This window comes from Symphalangus syndactylus, chromosome 4 (genome assembly GCF_028878055.3).
Source record: "Symphalangus syndactylus isolate Jambi chromosome 4, NHGRI_mSymSyn1-v2.1_pri, whole genome shotgun sequence".
NCBI classification, from domain to species: domain Eukaryota; kingdom Metazoa; phylum Chordata; class Mammalia; order Primates; family Hylobatidae; genus Symphalangus; species Symphalangus syndactylus.
In genome coordinates this window covers 36,827,614-36,850,033 of record NC_072426.2, presented here as the reverse complement: position 1 = coordinate 36,850,033, position 22,420 = coordinate 36,827,614, and the positions used below count along the sequence as shown (strand labels likewise).

The following is a 22,420-nucleotide window of genomic DNA, read 5'->3' as shown; positions in this document are numbered from 1 at the left end:
TGGCGGGAGCATCATCTGCCCCCCCGCCACCCAGCCGGGAGCCCGATCCGACTCAGGATTACACTGACATCACTGTGAGAGATGCTGGGATCATTCCCGGGGGAGGGAAGGAAAGACGCGTGTCAGCCTCGCAGGCGCGGCGCTTTCTGCAGGCCTGGCAAGCTTTTTTGCACTTAGTTTGGGGGGAACGGGAGAGTGTGGATGAGGATGCAGCATAGCTGGGCGTCTTCTTTGAAAATCTGCCCATTGGAAGGTCCGGGTATTTAATTAGGACCTCTTCATCCCAAGCAGCAGGGCGAGAATGTCCCAAAATAACTAACCCAGAGAGTACACTCTAGCCTTCCTAGCCAAGTGTCCTGAGGCTACGTTAACAGGCAGAACTAAATCTAGTAAAGTGCAGGGATTATGAACAAACAGTTAAAGCAACAAGATCCCTCACCTACACCCCCATTTCTGAGGAGGACGCCCCTTTCCCTGGAGAAAAGATTTGTCCTCCTAAAGAGGGGATGTCCTGAAGAGAAGACGGCAAATCATTCCTTCTGAAGGACTCTGATGTCTCAGCTTGCTGGGCTTTTGCTTTTCTCTCTCTTTTTTTTTTTTTAACCTGTTTTGGTTTACCCCTACTGTAACTCCTGAAATGTGAAACCAAGATAAAAGTTACTGTTGGGTTTCCTTGTTCAAAGAAGAGATTCTGTTCATCTGTAGACAGTTAATGCATCCTCTTGACTCCTCGGGATGTCTTTTCTCAAGGCTTACTGTTACTCATTTCAACACCTGATTTTATTTTAACTGTAAAGAACTCAACAGTTATCTTAGTTGAGATTTTGTTTTGTTTCTGACAAATGAAAACAAATGAATTGCTTTGTTTTTCACAAATGAATTATCACATCAAATGCAATGAAGATCCCAAGCTCTGGCATGAGACTTGATTCAAATCCTGGTTCTAGGGCCTAGGTCAAGTAAGTAGACTTTTCTGTTCCTTCAATTCTTCATCTGTGAAATGAAGATAATCAGGACCAACCTCTTAATATAGCGGTGGATCGAATGCGCTGATGGTGATGGAGGTAAAAACGCTGCCTGACCGGGACACACACTGATAAAGTCAGCTGTTATCGTTGTTGCTACTTCATTTATAATTATTATTAATTCCATAAAAAAGGGGCCTACACACCTTTAAAAAGCAGGAAGGAGAAGAGGAATTAATATGTACTAACTTCTACGTAAATGGAGATAGGCTATTGTGCTGGGGTGTGTTTGCTTTTAAAATATTATATTTCATTGAAGTTACTTTTTGACTCGCTCTCAAGACTATTCCAAGAATCAATTTATTTAGTACAAAATTTTAAAGTCTGAAAGGTACACTCATCGGAGTGCCAAGTTATCTCGGTCATCTTGGGAGGCGCCTGCAGGTTAACCTCTCACACCCGCTGCCTTCATGGCAAAACACAACAAAAGCATGCTCTGGAGAGGAAAAGGTTTCCGGTTCAGACTCCTCCCTTACTTTTTTTTTTTTTTTTTTTTTGAGACGGAGTCTCGCTCTGTCTCCCAGGCTGGAGTGCAATGGCGCGGTCTCAGCTCACTGCAACCTCTGCCTCCTGGGTTCAAGCGATTCTTCTGCCTCAGCCTCCCTAGTAGCTGGGATTACAGGTGCCTGCCACCGCCCAACCAATTTTTGTATTTTCAGTAGAGATGGGGTTTTGCCGAGTTGGCCAGGCTGGTCTTGAACTCCTGACCTCAGGTGATCTACTGACCTCGGCCTCCCAGAGTGCTGGGATCACAGGTGTGAGCTACCGCGCCCGGCCAGCTGCTCCCATTTCTTAGACAGCTGCTACTTCTTTTTTGGTCCTAAGTTCCTCTCCTGTTAAATGAGAGGATGGAGATTTTCAAAGTCCTTTTCTCACCCTAAAAATATAAAATATTATCAAATACTTATGGAGAGCTTATTCTGTGCAGAGCCTAAAGCTGAGTATTGTGGGAAATTCAACTTTGGTCAACAGGCATTTAGGACCTTAAGTGGTTCTCAAAGTGTCACTTGTGTATACCACCAATTACCTCATTTAATCTTTGAACACCTGTGAGGTAGGGAGGACCTTGTACACTCAGTTCCAGCCACCTTGGCATCCCTTTACTTAAGAGCCCTGCTTCTTCCCGTCTCTGGGGCCTCTTTATCTGGTAATGCCTACTCATCCCTCAGAGCTCATCCTAAGTATGTCCTCTCTGAGGAGGTCTTCCCTGACACTCCTGGACAAGGTTAGTGCGTACTAGGAAAATTTATTACGACAGGATTTGTCACAATAATTCTATGTGCTGGGTTATGGATGTAGTTGTCTGTTTAATATTTATGTCCACTGTTAAGTTGTAAGCTATGTGAGTCAGGGTCCCTGTCTGTCTTACTCTCCAATATATTCCCAGGACTTAGCACAGTGCTGATCAAAGTGCTCAAAAAATATTTGTTAAAAGAACGAATACTGAACAAATAAATCCCCTTTCTACATAGGAGGAAACAGGCCCAAAGAGGTTAAGTAACTTTCTCAAGATCACAAACCTAGAATGCATTAGAGCCAGGATGGCAAACCCTGGCAAAACCACTGTACTCATTGGCTTTCCAGTTTTTGATGAAGAAAATAAAGTTCTAGGAAGTAAAGTGACTTGCCTAAAGTCTTATAGGTAATAAATAATAAAATCAGGATTAGAGTTCATGTCTTCAAACACTGATGTTTTCCTATGCCACATTATGCTGTTTTACTCTGCCCTCCAGGCACTTACAACTAGTGGGATGGGAACAAGGCACATATATATATATGACAAGTTAAATATATGGTAAAAAGAAGTAAATGGGAAGTGTCTATAGGGCCTGACATCATGCCTGGCACATAGTAGATGTTCAATAAATGTTTGTTGAATTATTAATGATCATAGCTCTCACCTTTAGAGTAATTACAATGGATCTTACTATACCAAACGTTTATGCACATATCCAGTGTTTCTCAAAGTGGGACCTGTGGAGCCTGCGGAGCTGGTCAAAATGCAGATGTCTGGAACCTTGACCTAATCAATTGGAATCTGCAGGTGTGGATCTTGAAGATCTGCATTTTCACTTATCTCCCCAGGTGACTCTCATGACCACTAAAGTTTGAGAAACACTCCTTTGTTACAGTAACCAACGAGGCAGATATTGGCAGCCCTTTATGCACAAGACAGAATGCTGCTGGAGATGCGATGAATACAGCTGAAGGTCATGCCACTAAAAAGCATGAGAGGTAGTAAGAATTTGAAGCTAATTCTGACTCCAAAAGCCTGGGCTTTTTCTGTCGTGACTGTGAAAGAGCCCTTCAGGCTGGGGTGGTTAGAGAATCCCTGCTGAAAGACCTAGGAATTGAATGGAGATTTTTGAGCTCACTTTCCTCTCAATTTATCAAATAACATTCACCCATTGTGGCCAGAAGGGCTGCCTTTCAAACACAGGTTTGAAAGGTTTGAACCAGAGAGGCTGTTTAAATTTTTTTCAACCATTTATTAAATATGTTGATTACATTTGCCAAAAAGCAGCCTTATAGGGACTGAACACAGACCCTCTAAGATTTGAATAATTGCCCCAGATAAAAGGCCTGCAAGGGGAACCCAGAGCAGATTCCTGCTACTTTTCCCATGTCTGCAGCAAACATCTGTGTGCAGAAGGAAGCCCCTGGGTTGCAGAGCTAATAAGTGGCCTAAAGATCAGACACAGTCCTTTGGAATCAGACAAATCATTTCTCACACAGTGTCAGGTAATTATGAAAATCCAGAGCTACACCACTTCCCAAACTTGCTCCACACTGACTTTTAAGTATTGACTTTAAGTAACAGCTCAGTTCTCAGCTGTTAGGTTTTCCAGCTCCCTCATGCAACTAATTGCATATATGTATTCATTCTGACTTTCAACAAATATTATGGTATGCCTACTATGTGCCAGTACAAATCACTTGCATCATTTAAGCTTCAGAGTCAGAGCTGTAATCTGGCTTTAAAGCCTTCACCAGAATACTCAACTAGAAAACTATTTCTATTAAATTTCGTTGTCATGGCAACCACCAAGCAACACCATGGAGAGTGCCTTAAATCCCACAGCAGTCTGTTAGCCAGAGTGAATCTGCAGGGAGTAGGCCTTCTATAGGGGCTAAAAATAGAAAACTTACAGCAAGGTAAACCCCCCACCTAGGAAGAGCAGTGTTACTTGTTCCCTTGGTGGGGTCAAACATGAACCAAATGAGAGGATGGGCTAATTTTCTACTTTTCAGGTTTCTCCAGCCCAGTACCTGAACTAAGAATGTGCAGACCCAAGATCTAATACCCTAATTAGTTGTGTGAGTTTTTATTCAAGCTGGCCAACATCTCTGGGCTTCATGTCTTCATTCGTAAAAAGCAGGAGCTGGAATGAACTAAGGACTTTCTAGTACCACAATCCTAGTTGTTAGTCCAGTTAATGCATTTGTCATTTCTGGCCGGACACCGTGGCTCACGCCTGTAATCCCAGCACTTTGGGAGTCCGAGACAGGTGGATCACTTGGGGCCAGGAATTCGAGACCAGCCTGGCCAACATGATGAATCTCCATCTCTACTAAAAATACAAAATTTAGCTGGGGCGTGGTGGTACACAGCTGTAGTCCCAGCTACTCAGGAGGCTGAGGCATGAGAATCGCTTGAGCCTGGGAGGTGGAGGTTGCGGTGAGCCAAGATCGTACCACTGCACTCCAGCCTGAGTGACAGAGCGAGACTGTTTCAAAAAAAAAATTCTCATTTGTCATTTCCTTGCTAGATGGATTGCATGGCTGGAGAAGAGGGCATGGAAGGCAGTCATGGTGATGGTGGAGAAGTTTGTCAATAGGTGATTGGTCAAAATTGTTAGGTGTTGTCTTAGTCCATTTGTGTTGCTATAAAGGAATACCTGAGGCTGGGTAATTTACAAAGAAAAGAGTTTTATTTGGCTTACGGTTCTGCAGGCTGTACAAGAAGTACATCTGCTTCTGTGGAGGGACTTGGGCTACTTCCACTCATGGCAGAAGTGAACGGGAACCAACGTGTGCAGAGATCACATGATGGGTGGGTTGGAGGGGCAGAGAAGGTGCCAGACTCATAGAGTGAGAACTCACTCATTTTCTGAAGGAGGGCACCAAGTCGGTATGAGAGATCTGCCCCATGACCCAGATACCTCCCAGTAGGCCCCACCACTGACACTAGGGATCAGATTCTAACATTTGCTGGGGCCAAACTATATCCAAACCATAACAAATGTCATCTCCTCTTGTAATAACAACTGACAGGTATTAAGTCCTTATTATGTGCAAAGGATGATTCTAAATGGTTTTCACATGATATGCCATTTCACTTTCCTAATAAAGCTAGGAGAAAGGTGTTACTTGTATCCCTCTTTCATAAATGAGTAAACTGAGTCATAGAGAAGTAAAGCAATTAGGTAATTTTTATAAAGATAGTAAGTTATATAGCTAGGATTTGAACCCAGCCTACCTAAATTAAGAACCTGTGTGCTTAGCCATTACTCTGTTGTATCTTTGGTGCCTAGATCCTTGCCTGGCATCTTGGGGACCCTCAAAAACTAATTGTTGAACATGCAATAAATGACTCATGTTCAGAAGGTTTTCAGTGCTTATCATTTAGAAATTTTAAAGCCCTTTCCTTTCTTGATAGTTTATAATGTGAAGAGAAATCTTTGGCACACCTCCCCTAAGCAAAGTGGTTGTGGGAGAGCTAGAAAGCATGTTGCTATGGAATAAAAGATACAGAAAAAAGATGCAGTTAAAATATGAAGATTGCTAAATAATTAGTTGGAATTATGTAGTTACATGAAGAATAAATTATGGAACTGATGCTCTGTCAAAATAGGGTCCGTTTTCTGGGACCAAAATACATAGCCATTTTATTCTATTATTTTAGGTGAGAATTATAGTTTTTTTAGTAGCAGAGAGTGAAAAGAGAGCCCTTGTAACTATAGGAAAGAGAAACTGAACTTGAAAATAAAATATACATAGACTTTTCTCTGTATATAAAGAAAACACATGGTGTACATTAAAACCTAGTGAAACTCCTAACTCAACAGTATAATATGAATCATTTTTAACATTATACCCAAATGCAGATACCTGAATGTTAATTGGAGTAATTTTTACCAATGACTTTTTAGATTATTTTAAAATTTTTATTGGAAACTAACATACATACACAAAGTTTTCGTAAGTCCCAGTGAACTTTTACAACTGGACACACTCAGGTAACCAGCATCCAGAACAAAAAACAGACCAAGTTTCTGTTTCCCAGAACACTCCTGTGTATTGCTATCAAGTATTTACCCCTCCCCTCAAAAGTACCATCATCCTGACTTCTAATAGCGTAGATTAGGGTAGATTAGGCTTGCCTCTGTGTGTTTTGAATAAATGGAATCCTATCGTATGTACTCTTTTGTGTCTGACTTTTGTTCAACAATATGTTTATGAGATTCATCCATATTGTTGTATGTCATTGTAGTTTGTTCATTCTCATTGCTGTATAGTATTTCATTGTGTGAATGTGTCCCATTTATTTATACATGATGCTAATGATGAGAATTTGGGTAGTTTCCAGTTTAGGATTATTGTGAAAAATTTATAGGAAAATTCTAGTGAGTCTTTGAATATATAAACAGATAACTGCCAGACCTTATATAAAAACAGAACCCTGACCTACATTGGTAGTCCTCATTCCAGGATGCTAAATCACAACCTTTGTAGTAATTGGCCCCAAAGTGGCCACAAGTTGACCTTAACTATCAGTTTCCCTAATTTTTTGCCCTATCTATAACTTAGGACCAACCAGAGAAAGCCAAGTATGCTCATCTAAACGATCAAACAGTATGCCCCACTTCTACTTAGCCCACCTCCAGCTTCTCCATTTGAGCAACCTCTAGTCAGGGCATAGTCAAATCCTTCTCTTTTTTCCATTATAAAGCTTTCCTGGTCCTCTGCCTGCCTTTGAGTCTCAGCCAAACGCAAGTGAGGGTGGCTGACTCCCTTACTAGAGCAAGCTCTGGATAAATAGCCTTTGCTTCTTCTTATTTGCATGATCTTCATTTATTTCCACACAAATATATGTCTTTTCGTGAGCATAGGTACATATCTCTGTGGTGTATATACCCAGGAGTGAAATTGCTAGGTCATAAAATATGCATATGTTTAATTTTGGTAGATAATGCCTAATAGTATTCAAAAATGTTATACCAATTTTCAAACCTACCAGCAATGTATAAGAATTCCAAATGCTGCATAATCTCTCCAACTCTTAAAACTTTCTGACTTTAATTTAGCATTTTTATAGGTGAGCAGTAGTATCTCACTGTGGTTTAATTTACATGCTCTTGATGGCTAATGATGTGGAAGCCACTTTTCACATGTATTTTTGATGTTTGCATATCCTCTTGTAAAGTGTCTGTTCAGATCCTTTATTTTTTCTCTTGTCGCCTATATTATTTCTATTGATTAACATTTTCTGTGTATTCTACATATGAGTCCTTTGTCAGATATACATATGGGAATCCTCCCTTTAGGGTTAGTGCCTTTTATGTCTTGTTTAAGAAATCTTTACCTACTCCAAGGTCATGAAATTGTCTTCCTATGTTCTCCTCTAAAAGCTTTGTTTTATTTTTCATATTTAGATCTGCAATCTGTATGGAATTTTGAGCAATGGTATAGAAAGGGGTCCGGATACATTTTTCTCATATATTTCATTAATCCAGCAATGTTTATGGAAAATAGGATTCTTTCACCCACTGTATTGTGGCCTTCATCTTGAATTAGGTGGCCATGCATGTGTGCATTCTCTAACATAGGGCATTGGTTAGTTTATCGATCCTTGTGCCAATACTGTGAGGTCTTCAATGCTAGCTTTATGATGGGTTTTGTTCTCAGGTAGAATAAATCATCCAGCTTTGCTCTTCCTCTTCAGTTACCTTGAATACTCTTGGCCCTTTGAATTTCCATACAAATTTTAGAATCAGTCTGTCAGCTTCTGCCAAAAAAGAAAAGAAAAGAAAATCCTGGTAGGGTTTGGACTGGGATAGTGTTGAGTTTATAGATTGATTTGGGAAGAATTGATGGCTTTACAGTATTGAGTTTCTAAATATTAAAAGTTTATATATAAGTTTATTTAGTTTTTCCTCAAGGATTTTTATAGTTTTCAATGTTGGGGTGTTGCAAATCTTTTGCTAGAATTGTTCCTATGTAGTTTATATTTTGATGATATTATAAATAGCATGTTTTAAAATATAATTTTCTATTTGTAGATGGTATGTAGAAATATGTGATTTTTAAATAATAAAATTGTATTAAGCAACATTGTAGATTCAATTATTAGACCAAATAGTTTATTCTTTTGAATTTTCTTAGCATATACTAATTATGTCTACAAATAATGACAGCTTTATTACTTCCTTTCAAATCCTAATTTTAAAAAAATATATATTGCAATGGCTGGGACCTCCAGTAAAATGTTGAATGTAGACCAGGCGTGGTGGCTCACACCTGTAATCCCAGCACTTTGGGAGGCCAAGGCAGACAGATCACGAGGTCAGGAGATCCAGACCATCCTGGCTAACACAGTGAAACCCCGTCTCTACTAAAAACACAAAAAATTAGCCAGGCGCGGTGGCAGGTGCCTGTAGTCCCAGTTACTCGGGAGGCTGAGGCAGGAGAATGGCGTGAACCCGGGAGGCGGAGCTTGCAGTGAGCCGAGATGGCGCCACTGCACTCCAGCCTGGGCAATAGAGTGAGACTCTGTCTCAAAAAAAAAAAAAAAAAAAAAAAAAAAAAGTTGAATGTAAGTAGTAATAGCTGGCATCCCTGACTCATTCACAATCTTGGAAGTAACATTTTCAATATTTCACCATGTATGTGATGTTTGCTATTGGGTTTTTGTAATGTTCTTTATTTGTTGTACCTCTTATTCCTGGTGTGCCAAGAGTTCTTCAAAATACAAGCACAGGGAGGGGCAAATTTCGTCAAATAATTTCTCTGCATCTATCAAGATGTTCATATAACTTTTCTCCTTTTTATTTTAAAGTGATTGTGTTAATTATTTTATTTTATTTCATTTTGAGAAGGAGTCTCACTCTGTCGCCCAGGCTGGAGTGCAGTGGCGCCATCTCGGCTCACTGCAAGCTCTGCCTCCCACGTTCCGGCCATTCTCCTGCCTCAGCCTCCCGAGTAGCTGGGACTACAGGCGCCCGCCACGACGCCCGGCTAATTTGTTGTATTTTTAGTAGAGACAGGGTTTCACCGTGTTAGCGAGGATGGTCTCAATCTCCTGACATCGTGATCCGCCTGCCTCGGCCTCCCAAAGTTCTGGGATTACAGGCATGAGCCACAGTGCCCGGCCCGTGATTATGTTAATTTTTAAATGTCAAACAAATATTGCGTTCCAAAGAGAAGTTCAGTGTATATAATATAATATATATATATACACACACACACACATATATAAAATATCTAGATTCAGTAGTTTAATATTTTGATAAAGATTTTTACACTATGTTTATGTGAGATTTGTCAGTAATTCTCTTTCTTAGAATATACTTGTCAGGTTTTGGAATTGTGGTTGTACTAGTCTCATAAAAGATACATGAGAGAAACAGTTGTCTCTGTTTTATGGAAGAGTTTATGCAAGATTTGTGTTATTACTTCTTTAAATTTTCACAAGAACTTACCAGTAAAGTCGTGTGACTCTAGAGTTTTCCTTAGGGGAGATTGTTAAATAGTGAATTAAATATCTTTAATAGATATTGAGCTATTCAGATTTTCTACTGCTCACAGTTTTGGTAAGTTGTATTTTTCTGGGAATTTGTTTGTGTCACCCAAATTGTCAAATTAATTGGTACTAAATTAAAATATTATGTTATTATCCTTCTGTTCTCTATTGGATCTGCATTAATATCCCTTTTTTATTCCTGATAATGGCAATTTGTGCCATCTCTCCTTTTTCTTAAGCAGTCTTGCTCTGGGCTTATACATTTTATTAATCTTTACAAATATTCAACTGTCACTATTGCTGATATTATTAATTATATGTTTGTTTTGCCTTTCACTGATTTCTGCTCTAACTTTATTTTTTCTTTTCTCTACTGCCCTTAAATTTAATTTCTCTTTTTTTAGCTTCTTGAGATTGAAAGTTAAATGATTAATTTCTTTCTTCTTTCCTAATACATGCATTTAAAGCAATATATTTCTGCTTATGCACAGCTTTAGCTGAATCCCATAATTTTTTATATATTGTATCTTTTCTATGATTTAGGCAAAATTTTTCTAATTTCCATTTTGATTTATTTATTAATGGTTTATTTGAAAGTTTATTGTTTAATTATCAAACAGTTGGCATCATTCTAGTTACTTTTTGTTATTTTTTCTGCCTTGATTCTATTTTGGAAAGATAGCACACTGTGAATGATTCTGACTTTTTCAAATTTGCTAAGCCTTTTATTATGATTTTGGCAAAAGATCCATTTGCACTTGAGAAGAAGGTTCATTGTTTGATGCAGTATTTTGTAAAGCCAAATTGCTCAATTGTGTTGTTTTATGTTTCTAGATTTTTTTCTGGACTATTTTATGAGCTTCTTTTAATTCAGCCAATTTTTGCTTTAACATTTATCTTAGTTTGGGCTGCCACAACAAAATATGATAAAGTGGGTAGCTTATTAGCAACAAATGTATTTCTCATAGTTCTGGAGTATGGGAAGTTTAAGATCAAGGCATTCACAGATTTGGTGTCTGGTAAGGACCCACTTCCTCATAAATAACACCTTTTCACTCCGTCCTCATATGATGGAAGTAGCAAAGGGGCTCTCTGGGTCTCTTTTATAAGGGCACTAATCTCATTCATGAGGGCTCTGCTTTTATGAACTAATCACCTCCGTAAGATCCTACCCCTGACTATCACATTTGTGATTAGGTTTCCACAAATAAATTTTAGGGGGGACATAAACATTTCAACCATAGCAATATTTGAACCTCTGTTATGGAGTTTATACAGATTTGGGATGTGTTTGCCTCCTGCTAAAATGGCCCTTTTATGTTTATGAAATTTCCATCTTCATAGTAATTATTTTTGCATTAAATCGACTTTTTCTGATTTTGGTGATGTTCATCAACTTATGATGAGGTTGCATCCTGAGAAACCCATTCTAACTTGAAAATTGATATTTTGATTTAATAATCAAAAATGCATTTAATACATCTAACCTACTGAACTTCATGGCTTAGCCAGGCCTGCCTTAAACATGTTCAGAACACTTACATTAGCCTGCAGTTGGGCAAAATCATCTGGCAGCACAGTACACTGTAGGGTATGGTTATCTACTCTCATGACCATACAGCTGACTGGGAGCTGCAGCTCACTGCTGCTGCCCAGCATCGCAAGGGTTTCATACTGCCTATCACTAGCCCAGGAAAACATCAAAATTCAAAATACAGTTTCTACTGAATGTATGTAACTTTTGCACCATTGTAAAGTAAAAAAAAAATAAGTTCAACCATCATTTTCAAGAACTGTCTATATAGGCACACCATCTTCCTTTTGTTTTGTGTTTATATGGTGTATTAGTCAAGGTTCTCTAGAGAGATATCCCACTATTCTATGAAATCAGCTCCTTCCAGATGATAGGAGACACGGTGAGAACAGTGAATTCCATGAGCATAAGCCCATTTTTGTACTTCTTTGTCTGTGAAGTGAGTTCCTTGATCAGAAGCAATGGGATGTGGAATATTATAACAGTGGATAAGGCATTCAGTAAGTACATGGATGATAGTTTTGGCAGAAGCATTGTGTGCCATAGAACATACATAGAAACATATGAAAGGGGATTAATTAGGGGAATTGGCTCACATGATTACGGAAGCTGAGAAGTTCTATGACAGGCTGTCTGTAAGCTGGAGACCCTGGGATGCCAGTAACATGGCTCTATCCAAGTCCAGAAGCCTCAGAACCAGGGACGCTTATGGTGTAATTTTCAGTCCAAGGCAAAAGGCCTGAGAACCTAGCAAGCAGCTGATGTAAGTTTTGGAGTCCCAAGGCCAGAGAGCCTGCAGTTCTGATATCCAAGGGCAGGAGAAGGAGCGTGTCCCAGCTCCAGGAGAAACATTGAGGAAATTCTGTCCTTTCCTTTTCTGTTCTATCCAGGCCCCCAGCTGATTGGATGGTGCATATACACACAGCCACTTTGAGGGCAGATCTTCCCTACTCAGTCCACTGAGTCACACGGCAGTCTTCTCTGGAAACACCCTCACAGACACACCCTGAAGTGATGATTTACCAGTTCTCTAGGTATTCCTTAATACAGTCAAGTTGACATCTAAAATGAACCATGACAAGTCTAGCCTTTGTTAACTTGACAGCCTTATGCATACCTTTGAACCATACTTAACCTGCAAATAAAGATAATAAAAAGGAATAATTCCACCTAACATGATAAAATTATCCTATGTACAACCATAAATGCATTAATCCCTGCCCAGAGAGGAAGTAAAGTCCTTGGATGATGTTTACTTTTCTCCTGATGTAACTTAAATACTCTGATGTAAAATTAACAATACTTAAAGACTTACGTAAAGTTAATATATCTTATGTTACATGAAAAAGGAATAAGAAAGGAATGAAAACATACATTTGCTTAATATATGTATAATATACACGAAGATATTCTTAACAAAATAAGGAGAAAATACTCATGACAGTTATAGTCCTTGTTCCTGTAACTGGTCACATGGTCATAGCTGGTTTTGATAACTACTTTCTTTTACTACCCATTCTGTATTCCCTTTGCTTTCAGCAAGTACCTCAGCTGGTTGTGGATATTTACATGGTGAGGTGACACGAACCTTTGTTCCTGAAGGGTCTGGACCATTTATAGTCCTGCCTGCATTGGGTTGCTGTAATTTCCCATTGACCTTAATCACAGGGCATGATAATAATAAGAGATACCCTAAAGGATCTCCTATATCCCACCCTTCCTTACCTTCCTAGAGGTAAGGACTACCAATTTACCCTTGGTAGTCTGGATCATTCCTCTAGCCAACATTGTAACTTCCTTAGCCTGTTGACTCAGTCATGAGGAGGTCAAGGTTGCTTGGTGGTAGTCTAAACTTCCAGTTCACTGAAGTCAGTGTTGTGTCTCCTGGAGTCAGCATTCCTCTCTCTGGAACTGAGAACTGTAGGCCAGCAGAGCATAAGGTCATGGGAACAGGGAGCAAATATTTTGCCACTAGGTCACTGGGGGCAATGGTAAGTGGTGCCATTCCCATTTTCACCCCTTGATTCTTGGGACCATGAATCCTGGCTGTGGGAGAAACTGTACCCTATAGTGAATGCTGACTTGGGGCATACACACCCTTCTGGAGAACCTTGCCTGAGCCCTGCCAACTATTATAACCTAGCTGGCACTGTAACTGTGACATCAAAAGGCCATCCTACTGTTCTGTGAAGCCACCCCTTCAGGATGATGGGGAACATGGTAAGAACAGTGAGTTCTATGAGTATGAGCCCATTTCTGCATTTCTTTGTCTATGAAGTGAGTTCCTTGATCAGAAGCAGTGCTCTCTCTGTGGAATATCATAACAGTAGATAAGGCATTCACAGATGGTAGTTTCAGCAGAAGCATTGTGTGCAGGCAAGGTAAATCCATATCCAGAGTAACTGTCTATTCCAGCAAGCACAAAATGCTGCCCCTTCCATGGTGGAAGCAGTTCAATGTAATCAACCTGCTACCAGACAGCTGACTGATTACCCCAGGAAATGATGCCATATTGGAGACTCAGTATTGGTCTCTGCTGTTAGACTGAGCTCTCAGACGTGGCAATAGCCAAGTTGGCCTTAGTGAGTGGAAGTCCACTTTGCTGAACCCATGCTGATATGGTTTAGCTCTGTGTCCCCACCCAAATCTCACCTTGAATTGTAATAATCCTCACATGTCATGGGAGGGACCTGGTGGGAGGTAACTGAATCATGGGGATGGGTGTTCCCCATGCTGTTCTCATGATGGTGCATAAGTCTAACAAGATCTGATGGTTTTATAAAGGGGAATTCATTCCTCTGCACATGCTCCCTCTTGCCTGCCGCCATGTAGGACACACGTACCTTTGCTTCTCCTTTGCCTTCTGCCATGATTGTGAGGCCTCCCCAGCCATGTAGAACCATGAGTCCACTAAACCTCTTTTCTTTATAAATTACCCAGTCTCTGGTATGTCTCTATTAGCAGCATGAGAACAGACTAATACACATGCATAACCTCCATCCCTGCCGCCATGGCCACTTTGTTCATGGGCCCACTGTGTTATGACAGGAGTGACTGAGGAAAGACATTGACTAGTATGCACAGAATGGATCATCCTATTCACCTGATGATTAAAGTCCTCTGCTGAGAAGGTGAGCATTCACATAGGACACAAATATCTGCACATCTTTTGCTCACTCAGATCTAGCCCTATATGTCTTCCCCAAATTACTTTGTCACCAATTTTCCAATTCCCTTCCTTTCAAGTCCCTGACCATCTGGCAAAACCATTGGCTACAGCCTGTGTGTCAATATGTAATTGCACATATGGCCATTTCTTCTTTCAAACAAAGTGTACGATCAGGTTAAGTTCTGCCCATTGAGAAGAATTCTATTCACCACTTTTCTTCAGAAATGTCCCAGAGAGGGGATGTAGTGCTACAGCTGCCCCTTTCAGGTGGTACCTGCCTATCATGCATAACCATCTATAAACTAGGCTCTGGTCTTCTCCTCTGTCAACTGATCATAGGGTACTTCCCAGGAGGCCATGGGTGTAGGCTGGGAGAGAAAAAGCTGTGTAGTACAGATAGAAACCATGATCCTTTGGGCCACTTCTTCATGTTAAATACTTGTGCCTTCAGAACCTGCTCAGGCCACATCGAATATATATGACTTCAATTTGATGATAGAGTGCTGCTGTGCACACCTAACTTTATGGTTTGGTGGGTCAGATAACACCCAGATAGGTAGCTCTGGTCATGTAGTAACTTGATAACTCCTGTTCAAGCATTCAGTTTCTTCTAAAGCACAGCGGCAGGCCAAGAGCTGTCTCTCAAAAGGAGAGTAGTTATCTAGGATGATGCCAGGGGCTTGCTCCAAAATGACTAAAGGCCTCCACTACAATTTACCTATAGGGGTCTGCCAAAGGCTCCAAACAGCATCCCTGTCTGCCACTGACACCTCAAATACCATTGGATATACTGGATCATATGGCCCAAGTGGCAGAGCAGCTTGCATAGCAGCTTGGAGCTCCTGCTGCTCCAGGAGGCTGCAGAGCCTTCTCCTGGAGTTCCACTCAAAACTTGCAGCTTTTTTAGTCACTCAATAGATGGGCCAGGATAACACATCCAATTGAGAAATGTGTTGCTTCCAAAATTCAAATAAGCCCACTAGGATTGTGCTTCTTTCTTGGTTTTGGGAGGGGCCAGATGAAACAACTTAACCTTCACCTTAGAAGGGATATTTTGACATGCCCCATACCACTGGACCCTAGAAATGTCACTGAAGTAAAAGGCACCTGAATTTTAGTAGAATTAATTTCCCATGGTCTGACACACAAATGTCTTACAAGTAAGTCCAGAGTAGTTGCTAGTTCATGCTCACTACTAGGTCCAATCAGCATAATGTCATCAACGTAATGGACCAGTGTGATATCTTGTGGAAAGGAGATGCAACCAAGATCCTTGCCAACTAAATTATGATGTAAGACTAGAGAGTAGATATACCCCATAGTATGACAGTGAAGGTGTATTGCTGGCCTTGCCAGATGAAAGCAAACTGCTTCTGATGAGCCTTATGGACAGGTATGGATAAAAAGGCATTTACAAGATCAATAGCTGCACACTATTGTTACCAAGAGAAGTGTTAATTGGCTTAAGCAATGGAACCACATCTGGCAGGGTAACTGCAATTGAAGTCACTGCTTGGCTAAGCTTATGATAATTCACAGTCATTCTCCAGAATTCATCTGTCTTTACACAAGCCAAATAGGAGAGTTGAATGGGGATGAATATGCCACCTTTGCATATTTCCTGTTCTCACAACTTTATGCTCTGCTGGCCTACAGGTTCTAGTTCCAGAGGGAGGAAGTCTGCCACAAGGAGACACAATGATTCCATTAAACTGGAAGTTAAGACTGTCACCCAGCCACTTTGGGCTCCTGATGCCTCTGAGTCAGCTGGCTAAGAAGGGAATTACAGAATTATGGAATTATGAATTGTGGTAGTCTGGAGTAATTGATCCAGACTACCAAGGAGAAATTGGACTATTACTCCACACTAGAAGTAAAGAAAGTATGCCTGGAATACAGAAGATCCCTTAGGGCATCTCTTACTACTACCATGCCTTGTAATTAAGGTTGATGGGAAATTACCTAAAATTAACCATCACACATGGCATTTTTTTGGTTTCTTGTCTACTTTTCTGTGTCTTTATATTTAAAGCATGACTCTTGTGATCACAATATAGTTGTTGTTGTTGTTCAATCCAATCTGACCACCATAAGACTTTACTCGGTGTATTTAGATCATTTACAATTAATGTAATTATGAACATTATTGAGTTTATATATACATTGTTGCTATCCATTTTCTATTGGGGTCATAGGTTTTATGCTTCTTTTTCTATTTTTCTTTCCTTTTTAGAACTAAAACTTTTTAAGTGATTATTTCATTTACACTTTCTATTATCTTGTAATTATATGTCATTAACTATTTATGCAGTTCTCCTAGATACATAATATATAGCCTTGACTTATACTAAACTATTACAAATTGTTACCTTTACTATTACCTATCTCCCACTTTTGTGAAATTGTTCTACATATAATTTAAACCTCAGATCACATACGACTATTGTTTTGTATAATTAATTATCATTTATATTTACCAATTTATTTCCTCTTTCTTGTGTTCTTTATTCCCTTCCTGGAATTTTATCTTTCTATTTGGGAATGTTTTCTTTCTGGCTGGAGATATTTATTTAATTTACTTTTAGTGAGGACCTTATATCAAAAAATCCCTTAATTTTGTTTGTCTTAAAATATTCATATTTTCCTGTCATTAGTTAAATTTTTTTTTACTGAATATGGAATTTGAAATTAGTAACCATCTTATTTTAGTTTCCAAACTAAAATAAATTTTCATCAATTTTCTTCTAACTTTCATCATGTAGAGGTTGCTGTGGTATACCACAAAGACTCTCTTTCAAGTATTGAGTACTTACTCCTTCTCTTGCCAAGAATATTGCATTCTGATAGCCCAGAGCTTGTTCCCTTCCTAAGAATCACCACTGGATTAATATAATGTCTTGCTCAAGGTTGGGGCAACTCTCCAGGGAGAATTCGCATTCAGTGACTGCTTGATGTAGGTATATAAAATTTGTCCTTAATTCAGGACACATCTGAAAAGCTTTTGCAGCTCTGGAGTTCTCCAGGGGTTTGGCTGGGGTCACTGTTAAACTTTTCCTTCTGCCTAATGCTGGTTTCTTCTTTCCCTCACAGTTATTGTTCCTGCTGACAAGTTCAAATACATTTCTGTATACAAACCCTTATCTGTATTTCCCATCCCCTAATATTGTCCCCATTGATCCTCATCTCTTTGTACTCATAACCTTGTATAGTTCCTTTCACATTGAATTAGAGTGGACTTGTGTAAATATAGATTCTACAGAAGTGGTGGTGTTTAACTTCTGAAGATCATAAATGATGTTGCAGCGTCCCATTTTCTCTAGGATTTCTCACTGTGAGAGAAGTGAGCCACCAAATAGAGAGGACACTCAAACAGCCCCATGCAGAGGCCAATATAGAAAGGATAAAATAGCAAGCATCAACTTGCCAGCTTTGTAAGAGAGCCTTTATAACTGAATCCACTGCCCTGATCAAGCCTTCAGATGACTGCAGCTCTAGCCTACCTCTGGCTGCAATCTCAGGTGAGACCCTGAGCCAGAGTGTACCAACCATGTTGAAAACGAATCCCTAACCCACAGAAACCAATAGAAATAAAAAATTACTTTTGTTGTTTTAATCCAATAGGCTCTGGGATGACTTTTTTTTTTTGCACAACAGTAGATAAATACAGGTTTTGATCATCGAAAATGAGGTGCCATCATCACAAAAACCTAAAAATATGGTGATAGTTTGGTGAGAAGAGCGGAAAAGACCATCAGGAAGTTATTAGTGGAACCTAAATGTCATTTGAGACATTTAATGGAAACTGTGTGGCATTCAATGAGGATATAAAGTGAGAAATTAAATAAAAGTAAAGAAAATGTTACTGCAAGCTGAAAAAAGAGGACATATTATTGACTGATGGGAAGCTTATTTGTATTGTTGACTGGGGTAGAATGGAAAATTTTAAATATGCTCAATGAACTGGAAGAATTCGCCAAGAGGATATCAAGACAAAGTGTTAAATGTATCGCCTGTCTTCTACTTGCCGTTCATAGTAAAATACAAGAGCAGAAAGAAAAGCTAAAGGAAGAACTGTGAATAATTTAAAATTGCAGAACATGATGGGTTTGAAATTAAAATTGTTTCTTATTCCAAGATTTACAGATGGCAAACAATGCTAAAATTAAGAAATGACTTTTAGGCATATATCAATCTAGGGCACTCTGAGGAAAAACATGATCTAAAGATGAAGCAGATGGTATGACTGTAAAATCTTTTGTTCAGAGTGTAAAGAAACCTAAAGCAATGTCTCAGGGAACTGTTTAGTAAGATAAAAAGTCCTATAAGAATTTGAAGGATGCTCTTTGCGAATCTTTGTTAAATGTTGAGGCTTCTAAGCATCTTGGAGATGTTTATTTCAGTAGCCCCAGAGGAAGCCTAAGGTTCAGGAGGGCTTCCAGTATAGACATTTGTGGGTATGGCTTATCTCTAATGGAATAAATGCTAATAAGACCCATAGGAGACCCACAAAATTTTTTAAAAGTTTTACTAATGTTAACAGTACATGAACTAAAATGTACCAAGACAGTACAAAATGGCAAGAGGTCTTTAGACCCCACATTTCTAGTGTCAGAAGGCTGAGATAAACTACTCAGCTGTAAATATGTATTATCATTTGTGGAATAGGAAAGATGATTTAGAGGTGGAACTGAACCAAGAATGCAGAGTGTGGGCCTAAAGTGCCATAGAGAATCATTTCTAGGCAGTAATAGGTTTGAGTCTTAATAATGAATTGACAACATGTGCCCAGGTCGATTTCAGTATTTCTATGTGCCAGTGAGCCCTGTCTGCCTCTCATTTCCTCTTTCTTTAATGGGGGGCCATAGTGGTTATCTTATGCCTGCCTCCCCATTGTAACTTGGATATTTGGGAGTATAAAACTTTCCTCTTTTGTTTACAGGTGTTCAGATCAAGGGAAACTACTCTAAGAGGCTACATGTGAGGAACAACAACCAAGGAGCTTCAACTGCATCTGGGTTTCAGGGTAATGCTGTTGATGATTAGATTCTGGGCTTTAGGCTAATGCTGTTATATGATGAGTCTTTTGAGATACTTAAGAGGGAGTGAGTTTATTTTGCATGATGGAAGGACATGAATCATTGAGGATCAAAGAGCAGACTGTCATAGTCAGCTTACACTGCTCTTTGTTATTCATGCTGTTGGTTAGCACCCTCCCACATGGAATCAAAGCTGACTCATGGCCAATAGAACACTGGATTTTGATTCTGTATGGCTTCTTAGGCTAAACCATAAAAAGCATTGCAAATTTTTCTTAATTTCTTGGATCACTCTCTATGGTGGAAGCTAGCTGCCATGTCATGAGGACACATAAGGAAGCCCATCCCAAGGCCCACATGGACAGGGACCAATAGCTAACATTAACTTGCTAGCTGATATGGTTTGGGGGCTTGTCCCCACCCAAATCTCATCTTGAATTCCCAAGTGTTGTGGGAGGGACCCAGTGGGAGGTAATTGAACCACAGGGGCAAGTCTTTCCCCCTAAGGTGACTCTTGTTATGTTTTAGCAAAGAGACTGGCAGCATTTCGCCCCTGTGCTAGAGATGTGTGGTACTTTGAACTTGAAAGAGATGATTTAGGGTATTTGGTGGAAGAAATTTCTAAGCAGCAAAGCATTCAAGAGATGACTTGGGTGCTATTAAAGGTATTCAATTTTATAAGGGAAGCAGAGCATAAAAGTTTGGAAAATTTGCAGCCTGACAATGCAGTAGAAAAGAAAATCCTATCTTCTGAGGGGAAGTTCAACTAGCTGCAGAAATGTGCATAAGTAACTAGGAGCCTAATGTTAATCTCCAAGACAATGGAGAAAATGTCTCTGGGACATGTCAGAGGTCTTCACAGCAGCTCTTCCCATCACAGGCCTAGAGGACTAGGAGGAAAATGTGGTTTTGTGGGCCAGGCCCAGGGTCCCCATGCTGTGTGCAGCCTAGGGACTTGGTGCCTTGCATCTCAGCCACCCCAGCCATGGCTGAAAGGGGACAACATAGAGCTTGGGTTGTGGCTTCAGAGGGTGCAAGCCCCAAGTCTTGGCAGCTTCCACATGGTGTTGAGCCTACGAGCACACAGAAGTCAAGAACTGAGATTTGGGAACCTCCACCTAGATTTCAGAGGCTGTATGGGAATGCCTGGATCCCCAGGCAGAAATTTGCTGCAGGGGCGGGGCCCTCATGAAGAACCTCTGCTAGGGCAGTGCAGAAGGGAAAGGTGGGGTTGGAGCCCCAACACAGAGTCCCTACTGGGGCACCACCTAGTAGAGCTGTGAGAAGAGGGCCACAGCACTCCAGACCCCAGAATGGTAGATCCACCAACAGCTTGCACTGTGTGCCTGGAAAAGCCACAGACACTCAACACCAGCCAGTGAAAGCAGCCTGGAGGAAAGCCGTACCCTGCAAAGCCACAGGAGCGGAGCTGCCCAAGACCGCCTCTTGCATCAGTGTGACCCTAATGTGAAACATGGAGTCAAAGGAGATCATTCTGGAACTTTAAGATTTTACTCTCCTTCTGGATTTCAGACTTGTGTGGGGCCCGTAGCCCCTTTGTTTTGCCCAATTTCTCACATTTGGAATGGCCAATGCCTGTACCCCCAACTGTACCTAGAAAGTAACTAACCTGCTTTTGATTTTACGGGCTCATTGGTGGAAGGGACTTGCCTTTTCTCAGATGAGACTTTGGACTGTAGACTTCTGAGTTAATGCTGAAATGAGTTAAGACTTTAGGGGACTGTTGGGAAGGCATGATTGGTTTTGAAATGTTAGGACGGGGGTGTGAGATTTGGGAGGGGCCAGGGGTAGAATGATATGGTTTGACTGTGTCCCCACCCAAATCTCATCTTGAGTTCCCACATATTGTGGGAGGGACCCAGTGGGAGGTAATTGAATCATGGGGGCATGTCTTTCCCACGCTGTTCTCATGATAGTGAATAAGTCTCCAGATCTGATGGTTTTAAAAAGAAGAGTTCCCCTGCACAAGCTCCCTCTCTCTGCCTGCTACCATCCATGTAAGATGTGACTTGCTCCTCCTTGCCTTCTGCCATGATTGGGAGGCTTCCACAGCCACATGGAACTGTAAATCCAATTAAACCTCTTTCTTTTGTAAATTGCCCAGTCTTGGGTATGTCTTTATCAGCAGTGTAAAAATGGACTAATACACTAGCCAAGTGACTTAAGAACCTTGGAGGTGAATCTTTGAGCTCCAGCTGAATTCAGACTGTTAAATGACTGCAGGCTCAGTCAACATCTAAATGCAACTCTATAAAATAGCCTGAACCATAACCCAATCAAGCTGCTTTTAAATTCCTGCAGTTTCCACAGAAACCATGAGAGATAATACATTATTGTTGTCAACTTAAGCCATTACATTTTGGAGTGACATGTTGTGAAGCAATAATAGCTAATACACCATCACAGATTCTATTTCCATTTATATGCATTGGACGTTTTGAGCATTTCTCACGTCTACTCTATTTTCTCCATTATTTCTTCTCTATTTACTTCAATGTGATTATTTTCCACTGACCTGTCTTCGAGTTCTCCATCCCCATATTCTGTTTGTTCAATTGCTATTAAACCTATCCATTTACTTCTTTATTTTTTGTTCTCATTTTTAGAGATGGGATCTTGCTATATTGCTCAGGCTGGAGTGCAGTGGCTATTCACAGGCACCATCCCACTATTGATCAGCTTGAGAGTTTTGACCTACTCCATTTCCAGCCTGGGCTGGTTCATCTCACCTTGTGCAACTTGGTGGTCCCCCACTCCTGGGAGTTCACCATATTGATGCCAAACTTAGTGCAGAAACTCAACTGGCATAACGCTATAGCCAAGAACTCCTGGACTCAAGTGATCCTCCTGCCTCAGGTGAGACTGGAAGATACTTTCACTCCAATTATCTAG

The 22,420-nt window shown here is 40.3% G+C and overlaps 1 long non-coding RNA gene across 1 annotated transcript; it reads left to right on the top strand.

Annotated features, from left to right (window-relative positions):
• Positions 1-216: 216 nt before the first annotated feature.
• LOC129480540 (uncharacterized) lies at positions 217-22,114 on the top strand. The gene is made up of 2 exons (XR_008657077.2): positions 217-959; positions 19,411-22,114. It is a non-coding gene; the product is annotated as an uncharacterized lncRNA (long non-coding RNA).
• Positions 22,115-22,420: the final 306 nt, after the last annotated feature.